The 19,558-nt window shown below is 39.1% G+C and overlaps 1 protein-coding gene across 1 annotated transcript in view; it reads right to left on the bottom strand.

Moving 5' to 3' along the window:
• The window catches only part of MAPK10 (mitogen-activated protein kinase 10), a 189,198-nt gene that overhangs the window by 141,542 nt on the left and 28,098 nt on the right, over nucleotides 1-19,558 (bottom strand). The window lies entirely within an intron of this gene.

A 19,558-nucleotide genomic window follows, 5' to 3' on the forward strand; every position in this document is an offset into this window, starting at 1 on the left:
CCAGAGACTCTTACCAATCCTGCCCTTTTGAAACCCAAGGATAGGTCAAGTCTGAAATATACTGCTGGAAGTGTTGTTTCTCCATCTGTTTCAGTTCTCAAAATTGTTAAAGATTCCAACCAAAAAAATCAATTAACATGATAAATGACATATGTGCTACTGTTAGTTACTTCATTGAATATCATTGTTTTCTCAAATTCAGCTGTAGGATTTTTCTTTTCCTGGGAGAGAAAAAAGAAAAATATGGCTAGTTCCTTTAGTTTTTAGAGGAAGTTCATTTTCTTTCTCATAATTTTTTGCCATAGTTAAGGATGGAATTTCAGGAATTAACTATCTACTATGCACCCAAAGATTGTGCCTGGCACTTTTTATGCTCCTCTACTGACACTGAAAACAAGGATCAGAGATTGTAAGTAATCTGTGTACAGTCACTCAGCTAATATATATGGGGATGATGTTGTGCCAGTTCAGGCAGATTTTAAACCCAGATTCCTTTGGTGTTTTACTTTTTATCTAAAAACTGTCATTCAAAAAGAAGGGAACTTCAGGTGGGTGATAAAAGGAACTCAAATCGTGATGCCAAAGAAATATGTGAACTTGGAGGGAATAATTTGATCAAGCACAGACCTTGAAAATTAAAAAGTAAATAAATAGAGACTTCCCAAGAAAAAATGTGTTTTATTTCAAAGCAAGTGAAAATCAGAACCATCCTTTACATTCCAAAGGACTGTTAAATAGAGACTTTTCCTTTCTCTTCCTGGAGAAGATTCTTCATATTAGGGACATTAGATCTCTCGCTCACTTTCTCCTGCCCTCCCCACTTCCCACCCTCTGTCTTAGAAGGAGAAGGCTGCAGCTGTGTCGCGTTTCCTATACAAACTCTAAGATTCATAATTTCTTCTTGTTTTCACAAACCCATCTGCATATCCAGGGTAATATTTGGCTTTTATAGCTTAACCCTGAAAGGGGACGTGGGTAACCGATGCAGTTGTTGCTATAAGTAACAATATTCTGCATCAGATCTAGAAACTTCTTGTTTGCTTTCAGGACAAGATAAATTAATATAGATGTTAAAAACTTGGAATGAGGTGTAAAAGAAGCAGAGATCTATGAACATCATCAGATAAGTCATGGACATGGTCGCAGAGTCTGTTTCCATTCCCTACCTATTATCCTATTCACCAAAAGAAAAGCTATTAATCATAATGCACTTCAACTAATAAGCTTCATCCTCCTCAAAGGGCAAAGAAACAGTTGTCCGGTCGCTAAGTTGTGTCCTACTCTTTGCTACTCCATGGACTGCAGCACACTAGGCTTCCCTGTCCTTCACTATCTCCCCTGGAGTTTGCTCAGATTCATGTCCATTGAGTCAGTGGCAATTTTATAAGAACCGCTTTGTGACTAATGCTATTCTCTTTTGTCCCACTTTTTCTTTCAATTGCCTTTTCATATGTAGCTGCATGGTCAAAAGACTTCTTTGTCCATTCAGATCTCTACCTCTATTTGAGAGTAAAGCAACGTTAGGGAGGAAATGTTACACAATATATCGAAGACGCTTCTCTATAAACGCAAGAAAAAAGCATTTTTCTCACTTTCGCTCTTTCACGAAGAATTATTATCTCTGTTTAAAGCTAATCCCATTAGCATCGTCTTGTTTCCTCAGAAATGGTTCTCTAACAGATTTGTTTTCACTTGCTGGTATCCTCGGGCTCTCTGCCTCTCTCTGTTCTCTGGGGGTCTCTCAGCCACCTCTTTGTGCCCCCACATCTCTCCATCTTCACTCTTCCTTTTGTGCATCTGTCGCTGGTTTCTCTCTCACTATTTCTGTTTCTACATCTGTCTCTGTCTTCTCTTACTTCTCTAGACTTGTCTCTCTGCTACCCACCTTCCTCTCCACACACTCACTCTCCAGCATCCAGCATTTCCCATCAGATGGGGTACACAGACTTTCCTGTATTTAAAAATACACTCTTCCCTTGATCTGTGTAAAGCAAGCATTGAATACTCAAGAGTGCTCCTTTGCAAGCAAATTTTAGGGGAAAGGAATCCACATAAGAATTGAGAAGGTAAAGCTGAAAAACTCAAAGATAAACCTTTAATAAGAGAGTGCCAAAATGAAGTAGCAAGTGCCAAACCAAAGAGGAAGAGACCCACGAGTACTTGCCATCTTTGTCATTTGGTTACTGGGAACTTAGCAAAAGCAGTTCCCACAGAGCAGTGTGCACAGAAGTGGATTCCAGTGAGCTGGGGAGTGAACAGGAGATGAAGAAGAGAAAACAGCAATAAATACTTTTTAAGTGTCTACTCTAAGCCAGGGCTGTGGTAGGTTTTAGAAATACAGCTGGGATCAAGTTTGCCAGTCTCTGCCTGTAAGAGCTTCTACAGTCAAGTGGGAAATACAACACTACAAAGAAACAACATAAATCCGGCATGATGATGATTTGATCAAAGAAACATGGAGTGGTGTGGAAGCATATCAGAGAGGCACTGACACTGGATTCAGGTGGGTGATAGACATTTAGGGTGGATGCAGGGGGCATGATGAGAAATGTTCCTTTTTCTATCTTTAGATGAAATTATCTGCAGATACAATTTATGGTGCTATGGCAGCCATCTTGTGACCATGAGGGACAACTCTGAGAGTGAAAACCTACATTCTGTGGATGGTAAAGGGAAAAGGCAGAAAGCACCTAGGTTGGGTGCTTGATGACATTTGTTGGGCCTCTGAATGAATCAATCTTGGAAATGATATACCCAGCAATAATATACCTGTTGTTTAAGCTATATTTATATTTTTTAAAAAAATAATAAAAACAATAAAATAAGGTAAAGACTTCAAATCCTAGTCCCCCTCCTCTTCTTGGGCACATGGCTAGATGATATTTTCAGCCTCCTAAACAGCCATGTAACTGAGCTCTGGTCACTGGACTGTAAACAGAGGAAAACACACCACTTCTGGGCCTGTGCAATAAGAGTAATTCCATGCTTTATCCCCTGCTGTTGTCTGGAGACCTTAGAGGCCACAGGATGAATATGACAGAGCCTTCACCAGCCTGGCTCCTCTGATCACTGAATAGATGACTCACATTTTAAACTATAATTAATAATACTGTATTGCATATTTGAAAGTTGCTAAGAGAGTAGATCTTATAAGTTCTCATCACAAGAAAAACATTTTTGTAACAATGAATGGTGACAGATATTAACTAGACTTATTGTGATGATCATTGCTAAATATACACAAATATAGAATCACTATGCTATATACCTGAAACTAATGACAATCATACCTCAATAAAAATGTATATTTGAAGTAGATGACTAAATATACATTATATCAATAAAAAAGAAACAAGGGGTAGCCAGAACAATATAAACGTGGAAAACATTAGGGATTGAACTGTCAGAGGAAATGAAAAGCCAAGGTTGGACGAACATTTAAAGCACACAAATATTTGAAAAGTAGAGAAAAATTACTTATAAAAGAGATAGATAATTCTTCGTTAGAGAAGAAGGAAGGGACCAGGAAACAGTTGGCTTCAACCCAGTTTAACATCACAACCACTCACCCACCAGCCAATAATATTCATGACACTTGTCCGAGATTCACTCCATTCTTTCCAAACTTCTCCCATTTTGATCCAGCTTCATACCGGTTTTGGCATTTGCCTCCATTCCCCCTTTAGAATCTCCCTCTCCATAGGATTTAGAATTAGTACCTGCCTTTTTGCTCATTTTGCTCTGGCTCCTGATTCCAATCTGCCTTCGGGAACTTTGGATTGATTTTTCTTTTCCTATCTTTCTGAGCATTACACTATCAAATACAGTTCTCCATCCAGCCAGTCCCTTAGCAACTGGCCGTGACCCAGACCAGCCAACACTAATGAAAACCAACATGTATTGGCTACTTACTAAAGTCAAACACTCTGTTAACTAATTTAACTTGTTTTAACAACAACCCTATACATGCATATTTCTGCTGTCCCCATCTTCAGATGAAGTAACTGAGGTCACACATGGGTAAGACCGAGCCAAGATCCCCATCAGGCGGTCTGGCTCGAGTCTGCTTTCTTAACCACCACTCTGCACTTCACGCGCTGCTCTGTTCATCCAATTCCAAAGGGCAGATTTTGAAAATTCCCAGTTTGACAATCAAAGTAAGACAACACTCAAGAAGAATTAAATGAATACTTACTATTTCCAAACATTAAAGAGAAGTAAAGAAACGAGGGCTGAAAAAGAAGTTGGTGGCTTATTAACTATTTAGGGGTCAACAGTAGCCTTCTCTATAGCATCCTACTCCATCTGAGGGTGTGATGGTACTATAACTGGGGCTGTCTGTGGCATGAGAATTTAAACAGTATGTGAGTCCCTAAATGTAGAGTATTTTATCCAGAAGATTGACGATGACGAAAAGAGAGTCAAGAAGCAGAAATTAGGCACATTCTAAATAACGTTTTTTACATGAGAATCAAGTGGGAGGTCTTCGAGGGTCTGGGGCAGAAGAAGCTACTAGAGAAGAGATAGTTGAAGCGAGACAGGGAACTACTGGCAGACCCCAGAGGCAAGGAATGAAATTAAGAACCCTGGTGGGCGCCCACCTCCAGAGCTCCTCACAGAGGAACAAATTGGGAGAGAAGACTGCAGACAGAGTTAGGAGGTGGAAGGGGAAATTGAGAGCTCACATGCCTGACTGAGGCCATCTGTTTTCTCCAGGAAGTAGGAGGCAAGCCTTCCACCAAGAATAGCGTGGGTGAAGTGGAACCAGGAGCTTGCAATAACAGTCATAAAAGGATGGTAAGGGTCACCATGGGAAATGGGATAGGGGGCTGATGAGACATGTAAGTAAAAGGATTGCTAAGCAGCATCAAGGGCCCAGCTGAGGATGAAGCTCATAAACTTATAATGGAGGAAATCAGCGTGATTATGTGTTTTCTCCAGCTGGGCTCAGGCTTTGGCAGGAGGAAAACAGCTTGTGGGGCTGTCCAGGATGAGGGTTTGGAAAACAGAGAGCTGCAGGAGACAGAGAGGGAAGAAAATAGACAGCCTCCTATACAGTCTTTGAAATTATTTTCATGGCTCCAGACTTAATAGGAAAAATGTTAATCTAGCAGGAGGGTGACAGACTCAGAGAACAGGGAAACCTTGAGAGACTGACATCTGTAAGGACATACAGGGAGAGAAAGAAGGTACGAGAAGGAACAGCATAGGGAGCAACAACAATTTGACTTTTAATTTCCCTCTGCTCCCTATTTCTCGCCATTTTCTTCCATTTCCCCACCAGGGAATTATTTCACCTCCTAAATTTACTAGATGTCCACTGCATACTACTCACTCTTCAACTTCTATTTTTGCTAGGCAAATTGAGCCTCTCTCATTCGTTGCTGTTCAGTAGTTAAGTCATGCCCAACGCTTTGCAACCCAATGCACTGCAGCACGCCGGGCTTCCTTGACCTGCACTATCTCCCAGAGTTTGCTCAAACTCATGTCCACTGAGTCATCCAACCGTCTCATCCTCTGTGGCCTCCTTCTCCTCTTGCCCTCGATCTTTGCCTCTTTTCCCTCTTGCTCTCAGTCTTTCAATGTTTCCCTCATGGATCACCTGAAATCCAAAGTTCATTCATTCAATAGCAGCTCAGGTGTGGTGTGTGACTAAGGAGCAGGCAACTCCTTGGGGTACAGGGGACCTCCCCCAAGGGGCACACTGCTGGGAGGATGAAGAGCAGCCTGGGTTTCATCCCCTACACTTTTCCCTCATCTGTGTGCAGTTGTGCAGGGCATCCTTCCCCAGCTATATTTTCCAGTCCCAAGTGAGCCCAGTGAAAAAATGTGTAAAATATATTCAGCATTGTAGCTCTCTGGATTGGGAGTACAATCTTGATTTTATGAACGGATGTATGAAATCTTCCGTGGAAAACATTTTTAATGATAAAAAGTAAAGGTGAACATAGACAAAGAGGAGCATAGCTAAGAGGTCTCTAAAGTACATGTCTTTAAACGAAAGAAGCCCCATGTCATATGAAGTGGCTAAATTCCCTCTCTGATGGTGACTGACTACCCCATCATATCGAGAAGCTTAAAATTCAATGGTTCAGTGCTGGATTCAAAATGTTGGACACGTAAAGTGCAAGTCGCTTGACAAGGTCAAGTATTTCAAATACATTTAACGAGTCCAGGAACAGAGAGCGGAACCAGGGAATGACAGGGCTGTCTCTCAGACTTCTAAAAGATGTCTTCCTTTGTCCTCAGCTTCCATACTCAAATCCGTGATTAGCAAGACAGCTCAAACTCTATAAACAGAATAGGATGCTGGAATGGGCCAGAAGCATGACTCTGCAGAAGAGAGGGGGCCAAGCTTTATAAAAAGCTCCTTGCAGCCTTAGTATTTTTAGTTACCAAATTTATAACACCTACCTGCTCTCCTTTTTCTTTTAAAGTCATATTAATCTACAGATAGAATGGAAAGATCTCTAAGACCAATAACTCAGCATAATCTATGAAATCTGAGGAACAGCAATTGCCATCTGTTATTTGTTGTTGTTCAGCCTCTAAATTGTGTCCGACTCCTTGCAACCCCATGGACTGCAGCACACCAGGCTCCTCTGTCCATGAGCTTTTCCAGGCAAGATTATGGGAGTGGATTGTCTTTCCTTCCCCAGCTGATTCTCCTGACCCAGGGATCAAACCTGTGTCTCCTGGTAGCAGGCAGATTCTTTACCACTGAGCCAACCTGGGAAGCCCATCTATATTGAGCATAATTTAATTTAACTGAAGACATTGTCTCCTTTCTATGAAGAATGATGTTTCTTTCTGAACATGCAAGATAGTACAAGATTAATCTTTTAGGGATTCCCTGGTGGCTCACACAGCAAAGAGTCTGCTTGCAGTGCAGGAGACAGGGCTTTGATCCCTGTGTTTGGAAGATCTGCTGGAGAAGGAAATAGCAACCCATTCCAGTATTCTCGCCTGGAAGGCAATAGTCCATGGAGTCACAAAAAGTCTGACATGACTGAGCCCCTTCACTTTTTCACTTATATTTAGGTTATAGTTTATATATAAAACTGTGAATGCCCTCTAATCCAAACAATCAGAATGTATCTAGCAAAGGAGTACATGAACCATAAACTAATTTTAGCTTTGCAATGAAAATACCTATTGATGCCCTAGAAGACAGATCCTAAAAGAAATAAGAATTAGTGTCACTTAAACTCTTAATCTTTGGAATTGAAGTAGAAACTGAAAAAAAATAGTTCATTTGTTTATTATTAATAGTTCTCCTGATAGGACATTAGCATTTATATCAAAAACTGATTTACAGAGAAGATTCATTCATGCATAAGTGAATAAATATCTATGGAATTTAAATAACTACTTATCCCTTCTGCCAATAAAAATGTTTCTCAGCTACAAACTCTCACTGTCCATTTTAACAACAGGGATATAAATTAATTGCAAGTTTATTAAAGAAAGACAGGATTCAGAATAAATGTCCATAACACATTGCAAAATCAAACATAGTTTTAAGATTATGTACAAGCTATGCCATCATTTATTGCACTGGCAATTATATATTTACAAGTATGGACACATGTACTTTATGGTTAACACACAGAAATATGGAACTTGTATAATGTTTTCTCTAAAAGCATGCTGCTACGAAACTCCTCTACCCATGGTTTCTCAAAGTCCACCTTTTCTCAGTGAAGGGAAAGAAGGTAATGTGTATAAGTCTTAATCACTAGTCGAGTAAAAGAGCAAGTAAATATTTAGGGCTTATGCTAGGCAACAAGGCCAAGAAAAACTGAAATACAGCAGGAGAATACAGTGTCTAATTCTGTCGTATTGTACCATCACAACCTCAACTGTCTTACCAATACAAAAGGCAATATTTGAAGCTCAATGCTCCTTATACCAAGAAGGTTGTGATTTAAAAAAAAACAAAAAACAAAAAAACCACTACACACAGGAGACTATATTCAGTATCCTGTAATAAACTATAATGGAAATTTTTTAATTAAAAAATAAAAAAGAAGTTTGCAATTAAGGGTCTAAAATGTAAAAATAATGGAAAATAACAGAGACACAAAAGTGTGCTGATATTCCAGATGTGGATCAGAAGGCAATCATGTCCCCTAGTCAGAGGCTAAATGGAAATGTGTGAGTAATGCTGCATTGTTTAGTATAATGGCTCATTAGGAACTCTCAGAAGAAAAATGCACTACAGGATCAAAAGTGATGTTTCCAGAAGCAAAATAAAACCATCATCTGGGACCCACTGATCAGTCCCCTTTTGTGTTATGCAGGAAGCCTAATCACCCTCTGGATGGTCTCACTTCATACCATCAACCTAATTACCATAAAACATTTCTATCCAAATTCCGTGCTTCAAGATGGTTAGCTGACTCTGTGTCACCATGTTGCAAATTTAAAAACTAATATTTAAAATTTGTGTAAATATTGTAAATATCCTTGGTTAATTGAAACTCAGAAAGATAGGAATGAAAAGGTTCAGAGGCTTTTCTTGACTCCATTATGGAGCATTACATAAGTTATTTTTTGCATCCCATATTCTCAACTACAATAGGCAAACAATATGCACAGTCTAAGCAACTGTTACAATCAGCCGTCTTGGGTTATATGTGTTGACTTTCTGCAATTTTCCATTGACAGAAGAGTAACATTGTCTACCTTCCTTGAAATCTACTAAAATTCATGACAACATCAGATTTATAAAGCAATCTCATATATCTAATTTGTTTTATGCTGTTTGAGTCCTCTGAGATACCAATGTCTCCATTTCACAGTTGAGTACAGATGAGTTCTGAAAGACTGAATGATAAATTCTATCACTGATAAAGCACAATGGGAAATTCAATTATTCTGAAATATAATTATAATGACTGAGCATGATAATATGAGGTATCTTAAAATATGTGTAGGGCTTCCTGGATTGCTCAGCAGTAAACAGTCCACCTGCAATGCAGGAGATGCAGGAAATGAGGCTTCGATCCCTGAGTCAGGAAGATCCCCTGGAGGAGAAAATAGCAACCCACTCCCATATTCTTGCCTGGAAAATTCCATGGACAGAGAAGCCTAGTTGACTACAGTCCCTGGGGTTGCAAAGAGTTGGAGTCAGACATGACTGAGCACATACACACACAAACAAAAAAAAAATCTTTAATTGAATCAAGAGTATTTAAATATACAAATATTTTATAGAATTCAGATAATTTACTTAACTTCCATCCCAATCTCAATCAGCAATAAACATATATTGAATATCTTTCCATCATACAGCCTAACCTTGACAAGGTTAAAACTCCTTTATTTTGGTGTATATCTACAGATATTCCTTAACCTTTGCCAGTCATTTTGTAAATGTGTGCCATAATTTCAAGGGTGATTAAATCAGAGCCTAGATAAAAGAGCTCCAATTCATCATCAAGATGAGAGAAGCTGCTAAAAGCATCAGTGAGCCAATAATATCTTTTTTAATAAAAATGAACATCTAAAGGGGGAGACTTCCCATAACTCACTTTTTAAAGCACATAGAAACTACTATAATTTGAAGAAAATTCAAGGATTTTGATGCTCTAATAATGTGATTTGATGATTGTCAGTAATTATTTTGAGCATTTGAACAAATTCAGAAATTCTTAGGGGGGCTGGTTCTTGGTTGTCTTGGTTTGGTTTTTGATAGAGCTCTGGCCTACCCACAGTAACTCTGTTTACTACGGGTTTCCCAGATAGCGCCTGTCAATGCAGGAGGCACAGATTCAGTCCCTGGGTTGGGAAGACTTCCTGGAGGAGGAAATGACAACCCATTCCAGTATTCTTGCCTGGAGAATTCCATGGACAGAGGAGCCTGGTGGGCCACAGCCCATGCGGTCACAGAGTTAGACATGCTGAGCACTGAGGATACAACTCATTATTATTATTATTATAAGTACTATGTGAAAATAGGATGGCAAAGATTCAAACTGTGTTCCACAATTTTAAAAAGCCATGAAGAAAACCATCTAAACAAACTATGTTCCACAATTAGAAAAACAAACCATGAAGAAAACCCCTTTTCCTTTTATCCCTACTAAAGCACAGGGGAGGTCTTCAATCAACTCAGGTTGTATGCCTTATTATATCATCACCCTTAAGGAGATTCTACTTTGAGGCATATGGTGACCATCTTCCCTAAAGGTTAGATGGATACTAAGTCACATCTATCTTTTCCACCACTTTTTTTTCTTTTTAATTTTTATTGGAGTATAGTTGCTTCACAATGCTGTGTTAATTTCTACAGTATAGCAAAATGAATCAGCCAACATATACACGTATCTCCTGCTTTTTGGATTTCCTTCCCACTCAGATCACCATGTTGCATTAAGTAGAGCTTCCCGTGCAATAGTATGGCCTCATCACTTTAAATCCTATTTGAGGGTAAACAAGGTTCCAACACATATGTATCTGTATACAGGTACCAAAATTATATAACTACAGTTTCAGATGCTGAGCCAAGAATGGGCCCATGAGATAAAATGCCGTAACTGACTTAGTTTTCTGCATCACAGAGTTTCTTACAGAATGTTTTCTATCCCTGTCCTCCTTCCATGTAGATCACACCCATACTAAACAGATTTAAAAAGCCACAAGTACAGGAACTCTAGACAATTTTTCAGTCTCCGTTCAGTTCAGTCACTCAGTCGTGTCCAACTCTTTGTGATCCTGTGGACGGCAGCACGCCAGGCTTCCCTGTACTTCACCGTCTCCCGGATCCATAACCTGACCAGGGTGATAGGACATTGCTAGGCAGGCTCACTGTACTCACCAGTGTCCACTTATCAAAGGAAGGTGATGAAATAAGAATACATGAACACACGATGTTCTGCTGAACATGTTTGGCAACTTAAATCTTAGATTGTTTATCTGCACGGGAGCTTATTGCTATAGACCTCTGATTGAAGGACAATCACCAGAAATGATTTTTTACATTTTTGTAAATTATGTAAATTATATTAACATATACATATGCAATATGTTATAAATTATGTATTTGTTATATGGAGAAGGCAAGGGCACCCCACTCCAGTACTCTTGCCTGGAAAATCCCATGGACGGAGGAGCCTGGTAGGCTGCAGTCCATGGGGTTGCTAAGAGTCGGACACGACTGAGCGACTTCACTTTCATTTTTCACTTTCATGCATTGGAGAAGGAAATGGCAACCCACTCCAGTGTTCTTCATTTTGTATATACACATATGGATATGTATCTAATTTAAAATTGATTAACTCACTGCATTATTACCAGGGCATCTTATGACTACAATTACTTCTATCTCTATGTTCTCCTGTTCTAATTGGAATTTCAGTAAAGTTTAGTTAATACACAGTGTATAATAAATATTTAATTTTCTAAGTACACATTTTTTATAATAAGCCACTATAAGTCTCTACTTTTTCAGCATTCAGCTTACATCTTTGACACAAATATCCTGTAACATATCATCTTGCAAAATTACATTGGGACTGCTTACAATTTGATTACATGTAGATAATAAAGAGGGGCTTCCCAGGTGGCACTAGCGATAAAGAACCTGCCTGCCAATGCAGGAGGTGTGGGTTCAGTCCGAGTTGGGAAGATCCCCTGGAGAAGGGAATGGCAACCCACTCCAGTATTCTTGCCTGAAGAATTCCATGGACAGAGGAGCCTGGTGGGTTACAGTCCATGGGGTCACAGAGAATCAGACACAACTGAAGTGACCTAGCATACATGCACAGATAATAAATAGCACAACCTCAAGAAGGAAAGAAAATGTCATTTAAAATACTTCCTGTCATTTAAAACTGTATAACCAATTCTTTTCGATTAAGGGGCAGATCAAACTTGGCAAGTCTTCTCTGCTGAACTTGACTGACCTGAATTTTGCCACCATTTCACTGTCACTTTAAATCATCTTTGCAGAAAGAACTGAGAAAATAGAAATGTTTTCTGGGTTTGACAAGCAACAGCAGAACTGAAGTAAGAGAAGATAATGAACTCCCTGCTGTTGATTTCTTCCTACGTTCAGTTTTTGTTCTGGAGCTGGTAGCAGACACAGTGCTAATGAGATCCTCTTCTGATGATTGAAAAGATGTTCTGAAATGATTTGTTCATCTGGCTCCTGACTACTGTTGTTAAAACCACATTTTATAGATCACTTTATGATTCCCCACCTAGGAAGGCACAGAAGACTTCTTTGTTCACATGGAGAAGGAAAGTCATCAGTTTCTTTTTGTTTCAATGGATAATATATTTTCCTCAGTGGTAGAAAGAAATTTTTCATTTATTCTAAAGATTTTATATTAGATTTTATTTAATGATTCTAAATAATGATATATTTGGTCTATTATCTATGGTGAATGAAAAATAGCATGGTAATGGTGAGTTCCTTTTGAAAATACTTTAGTTATTGCCTATTTATTTTCCTGATAGTAAGTAAGCAATGAAGCCATTCAAAGGGAGGAAATAACATATAAGAAAAAAAGTTGAAGGTAACAGGAACAGGAGAAAAGATAGTCCATTTTAAACAAGTTAGGAGAATGGAGATTCTGTGACATAAGTATTAATATATCAATAGATCACTTGAAAAGCAAAATCCTTCTTATACATATACAGAGAATTTTATAGTGATGTATGCCAAAATAAAAAAAAATTGATGATGAATTTCCTATTTGGAGGAGGAGGAATTGGTTCCTCCATGTCTTATTCCTGCTCTAATTAAAATAAAATAAATCATCTGCTTCACATTGTCTGCCCTCCACCTCCTTCTGGGGACCCCAGACACTCCCAGTTTCCAGTTTCTCCCACTTAGTCTACTCAGGATCATGCATGTGTGTGTGCTAAGTCTCTTCAGTCATTTCTGACTCTTTGCAACCCTACGTGGGACATTCAAAATACGCAAATCTGAATTTCCATGAACAGAGGAAAGGTGTGGATTTTGCAAGCATGTTGGGAATAAATGTGTTTTTGGCGTAGAGAAGTGGATGAACTCACCATTGACAAAAGGCAACAGAAAAAACAATTAAATATAAAGAAGGTAGATAGGACAAATTAATACAAAAGTAGATCTTCCAGAAAAAGAGCACATCACAAACCCAAATTATAATAAGTACACAGAGATAACTCAAAGTCAGGGTGAGGAAGAGGGACAAGGAAGAGGCAACTCTATACATATACAGAAGGGAATGTGCTGGGATCATGTCTGTGCATGTGGTAGGACGGTACTGGAAGATGATGGAGAGGAATACATTATCCCATTTCTGCCCCTTCATCTTCGTCTTCGCTACTTTTATTTTCCTCTAATCTCAGGAAATTCCAAGGCTAATATTTTGGAATTCAGGTGTCCTTTTATTGACAAGTTTGCTGATAAAGCTATCATCAATTTTACTGATTTTACTGGAGTAAAAATTGTACTCAAGGGCATTTTATTTACTGAAATTTGTTTCAATTACTATACTTAAGACCTTGTATGATTTCATTTCTGTACAAGGAGAAACAGAGGCCCAATGTACCCTATAAAGGGCTTCCCAGGTGGGTCAGATGATAAAGAATCTGCCTGCAATGTACCAGACCCAGGTTCAATCCCTGGGTAGGGAAGATCTTCTGGAGAAAGGTATGGCTACCCAGTCCAGTATTCTTGCCTGGAGAATTCCATGGACAGAGGAGCCTGGTAGACTACAGTCCATGGGGTTGCAAAGAGTTGGACACGACTGAGTGACTAACACTAGCAACTAGCTGCTGCTGCTGCTGCTGCTAAGTCGCTTCAGTCGTGTCCGACTCTGTGTGATCCCATAGACGGCAGCCCACCAGGCTCCCCCGTCCCTGGGATTCTCCAGGCAAGAACAGTGGAGTGGGTTGCCATTTCCTTCTCCAATGCATGAAAGTGAAAAGTGAAAGTGAAGTCGCTCAGTCGTGTCCGACTCTTAGTGACCCCATGGACTGCAGCTTACCAGGCTCCTCCTTCCATGGGATTTTCCAGGCAAGAGTACTAGTTCTAATAGATTTTCAAATGTTTCTGGGACAATCTGTTAACTTCTTGAGCAAAATGGTGCTTTGGGTCTATTTTTTAATCTTTAAAAATCTATTAACTTCCTCTTAATACTACTCCTGATTTTTGTGGTAGTTTTATTTGAAAGAAAATGAAATGATACCAATGAAGATTGGAGCATCCAAACTGAGGGTCTTGGGAAAATTTTCTCATGTTCTACAACTTTCCATTTTAAAAAGGTATCCAGGAATCATTCTACTTTCTCCATCTGCTATTTCTCCTCCTTCACAGGAATTTTTGTTTCTGTTTTATTTTCTATTTTACTTTGAAAATTCTTCATGGATGCAGTTACCTCTTAAATGGGGTTCCTACTCTCCAAGTGGTATCCAAACCACACAGTAGAATGTAGGAGAAACCATAAACATGTAATCTAAAAAATAAATTAAACCTTGTGCTGTTACGTTGCTTTAGTGGTGTCCGACTCTCTGCAATCCTATGGACCATAACCCACCAGGATGCTCTGTCCATGGGATTGTCCAGGCAAGAACACTGCCGTGTGTTGACACAATGCCTCCAAAGGATCTTCCTGACCCAGGGATCGAACCCACATCTCCTGTGGCTCCTGCATTCCAAGCGGATTCTTTACTGCTGAACCACAAGGAAGCCCAAATTAAGCCTTACTAATAATTAATAAACTGTGGAAAGTTCTGAAAGAGATGGGAATACCAGACCACCTGACCTGCTTCTTGAGAAACTTGTATGCAGCTCAGGAAACAACAGTTAGAACTGGGCATGGAACAAAAGACTGGGTCCAAATAGGAAAAGGAGTATGTCAAGGCTGTATCTTGTCACCCTGATTATTTAACTTATATGCAGAGTACATTATGAGAAACACTGGGCTGGAGGAAGCACAAGCTGGAATCAAGATTGCCGGGAGAAATATCAATAACCTCAGATATGCAGATGACACCGCCCTTATGGCAGAAAGTGAAGAACTAAAGAGCCTCTTGATGAAAGTGCAAGAGGAGAGTGACAAAATTGGCTTAAAGCTCAACATTCTAAAAGCGAAGATCATGGCATCTGGTCCCATCACTTCATGGCAAATAGATGGGGAAACAGTAGAAACAGTGGCTGACTTTATTTTGGGGGGCTCCAAAATCACTGTAGATGGTGATTGCAGCCATGAAATTAAAAGACTCTTACTCCTTGGAAGGAAAGTTATGAACAACTCCAACAGCATATTAAAAAGCAGAGATAATGCTTTGCCAGCAAAGGTCCATCTAGTCAAAGCTATGGTTTTTCCAGTAGTCATGTATGGATGTGAGAGTTGGACTATAAAGAAAGCTGAGCACCAAAGAATTGATGCTTTTGAACTGTGGTGTTGGAGAAGACTCTTGAGAGTCCCTTGGACTGCAAGGAGATTCAACCAGTCCATCCTAAAGGAGATCAGTCCTGGCTGTTCATTGGAAGGACTGATGTTGAAGCTGAAGCTACAATATTTTGGCCACCTGATATGAAGAGCTGACTCATCTGAAAAGACCCTGAAGCTGGGAAAGATTGAAGGCAGGAGGAAAAGGGGACGACAAAGGATGAAATGGTTGGATGGCATCACTGAGTCAATGCATAAGAGTTTGGGTGGACTCTGGGAGTTGGTGATGGACAGGGAGGCCTGGCATGCTGCGGTTCATGGGATCACAAAGAGTCAGACACAACTAAGCGACTGAACTGAACTGAACAATTAATATTGGTTTCTCCCAAGCACATTTTATCCTCCTCACATTGGTCATATATAATCTAGGGTAAAAGATGCAACTTGGAAGGAAAAAAGGAATTTCACAGTTTGGGGACAGTTGACAAAGGCACTCTGAACTCCTTCCTTTGAAAATAATAGTTCGGTGTGTCTGCTTTTCAGGAGATTTATAGCAATCATCTTAATAGTAGAATATTATAAAGTATGTATTAGTGTTAATGCCACAACAAATCACCACAAACTTAGCTACTCAAAGAACATAAATTTATTATCTTACAGTTCTTCAGGTCAGAGGTCCTACATGAGTCCCTCAGGGACAAAGTCAAGACATCAGCTGGCTGAGTTCCTTTCTGGAGAACAATCTGTTTCCTTGCTCATTTGGGTATTGCTGGCAAATTTCAGTTCCTCATGGTTGTATCACTGTGATCTCCATTGTCTTGCTAATTGGCAACTGAGGGCTATTCCCAGCTTCCAGAAGCTGCCCTACTCTTTGTCTCATGACACTTTTCCTCTGACTTCAAAACCAGCAACAAGGCAAGCCCCTGTCATGTTTTGAATATCTATTCCCTTCTCTCTCCTTTCATCTCTCTTATCCATCCTTCTGTCTTCCATTTCCATTTTTAAGAATTCATGTGATTACAATGGTCCCACCTTGATATTCTAAGATAATCAATCCCCCCATTTTAACGCCCCATTCATCTTAAAGTTATATGGCAAAAGTTCCTTTTGCCAAATAAGATAACATACTAAGAATTCTGGGGATTATTTGAAGAACCATTATTCTGTCTGCCACACTTTGAAATTGTTTTGTGTGATACAGAAGTTCACCTGCAACCTAGTGTGTGTGTGTGTGTGTGTGCTCAGTCACTCAGTTGTGTCCAACTCTTTGTAACCTCATGGACAATGGCCTGCCAGCCGCCTCTGTGCATGGGACTTTCCAGGCAAGAATACTGAGCTCTGAGCTGTTTGCTTTTCCAGGGAATCTTCCTGATTCAGGGATCAAACCCACATCTCTTATATCTCCTGCATTGGCAGGTGATTCTTTACCACTGTGCCACCTGTGACATTTTGTGTCACAAAGATGTTGACCTGGAACCTTGCACCATAATAAATAAATGTTAAAAATAAAAAATTACCTAACTTTTAAAATATCTGCACAATGAAGTTTTGGCCCATTATTTTAAAATATTAAAATATTCCATCTTCAAATCGCAAAAACAGCTACTGATTGACATTGGCAAAGACTGAAATTCCCTGGGTGAATTTCAATAAAAATTTTGGTATATTTGATAAATGAAGTTTAAGTGCTAGTAAATGATTTAGTAGTATACCAGCCAGGCACTTCTGCCATTTGCATTGACTAAGCACTGAGATTAAAAGACGCTTACTCCTTGGAAGAAAAGTTATGACCAACCTAGATAGCATATTCAAAAGCAGAGACATTACTTTGCCGACTAAGGTCCATCTAGTCAAGGCTATGGTTTTTCCTGTGGTCATGTATGGGTGTGAGAGTTGGACTGTAAAGAAGGCTGAGCACCAAAGAATTGATGCTTTTGAACTGTGGTGTTGGAGAAGACTCTTGAGAGTCCCTTGGACTGCAAGCAGATCCAACCAGTCCATTCTGAAGGAGATCAGCCCTGGGATTTCTTTGCAAGGAATGGTGCTAAAGCTGAAACTCCAGTACTTTGGCCACCTCATGCGAAGAGCTGACTCATTGGAAAAGACTCTGATGCTGGGAGGGGTTGGGGGCAGGAGACGAAGGGGACGACAGAGGATGAGATGGCTGGATGGCATCACTGACTCAATGGACGTGAGTCTGAGTGAACTCCTGGAGTTGGTGATGGACAGGGAGGCCTGGCGTGCTGCAATTCACGGAGTCACAAAGAGTCGGACATGACTGAGCGACTGAAGTGAACTGAACTGAAGCATTGAGAGTGAGCTTAAAATGTGTTGTCAACATGAAGTGAACAATTAAAACTTATATCCACATGAAAACTGCACACAAATGTTTAAGGCAGCTTTACTTATATTTGCCAAAACAAAAGCAACCAAGATGTCTTAAGAGTAGGTGAATGAATACATAAACTATGGTACACCCAGACAATAGAATATTATTCACTGCTAAAAATAAATGAGACATGGCATAAACTTAAGTGTATATTACTAAGTGAAAGAAGACAATCTGAATAGCCAATCCAATATTCTGTTGGACTCCAACTATACATTCCGAAAAAGGCAAACTATGAAAACAGTAAAAAGATCAACTGTTGCCAGTGGTTGAGGATATAGAGAGAAATAAACAGGTGGAGTATATTGGATTGGCAGGGCAGTGGAAATACTCTATAGGATACCATAAAAATGGATACATATCATTTTACATCTATCCAAAGCCATAGCACGTATGACACCAAGAGTGAACCCTGCTGCAAACTATGGGCTTTGGTGATTATGACATGTGAGTGCAGGTTCGTCAGTTGTAATAAATGTACCACTCTTGTGAAGGATGTTGATTCAGGGGATACTATGCATGCGTACGAGCTAGGGATCTATGGGAAATATCTGAATCATCCTCTTGATTTTGCTGTGAATCTAAAACTACTCTTAAAAATAGTCTTAAAAATACATTTTTAAAAGAGTGAAGTGAATCAGATTTTATGATCATCTTATGAAATATGAAAAAAAATACATATATCAAACGAGACGGGGAGAAAGGATTTTCAAAACAAAATTGAGAGCTTCCCTGGTGGCTCTATGGCAAAGAATCCTCCTGCCAATCCAGGAGAGACAGTTTCAATCCCTGACTAAGGAAGATCCCACATGCTGTGGAGCAGCTAAGCCTGTGTGCCACAACTATTGAGCCTAAGCTCTAGAGCACATGTTCCATAACAAGACAAGCCACACAGTGAGCCACACACCACTACTACAGAGTAGCCCCTACTCGCTGCAATGAGGGGAAAGCCTCCGTAGCAACAAAGACCCAGAACCGCCAAAAATAAATCATAAAATGCATAAAATTATTTTTAAAAACCTACCTATTTTAAAATAATGTTTATTTCACCTTCATCTTATTCATCTCTTAAAAGGGATATTTGTGTTTTTAAACAGATATCCCTAATATGTTATACAACAAATAAATATATTGTTATAAGTAAATATCCCTTATAAATAAATATCAATATACATGTATACTTATAATGCATTGTCCTAAATTTTTACTTATAGTTGCGAGCCACAAAATTGAACATTACATTAAGAAGTTCACACTAAATATATTTGGTTGCTAAATTACAAGTTAAAACTATAAAAAAAATGCTTACTAATCTGATATCATCACTTTTGCAAGAGTTTTATAATCAGTAAGTTAAATCCTGATTTGTCATCATTTCAATTTGCCACTCAAAATGTCACAAAAAGAATGGTTACCAAGGAGCCCCAAATCTTTCCATTTTGGAAATACTCAACAAACATTTTTTAAATACCTCTTTTCTAATAGGCAACTGAATTTTGAACATTAAACTTTAAAAGTCACTGAAACATTTGAGATCTCATTTATACTTCTTCAGAGTAGATAATTTTATTTTCTGGTTATCTGAACACATATTTCCTCATTTCTGGCTGTGAGAACATCCAAATAAGATTTTTGAAATGCTTTAGCAAAAACTCTGGTTTTCTTGGTTCTTCTATGGTTGTTGTCTAATGGATTTTTTATTTTAACTAGGAAAAAGCTAATCACAAGCAAAGATGTACATATTGTTAACCAATGGGTCAATACATTTCTAATAATGTTC

This window comes from Budorcas taxicolor, chromosome 6, assembly GCF_023091745.1.
Source record: "Budorcas taxicolor isolate Tak-1 chromosome 6, Takin1.1, whole genome shotgun sequence".
Classification (NCBI taxonomy): domain Eukaryota; kingdom Metazoa; phylum Chordata; class Mammalia; order Artiodactyla; family Bovidae; genus Budorcas; species Budorcas taxicolor.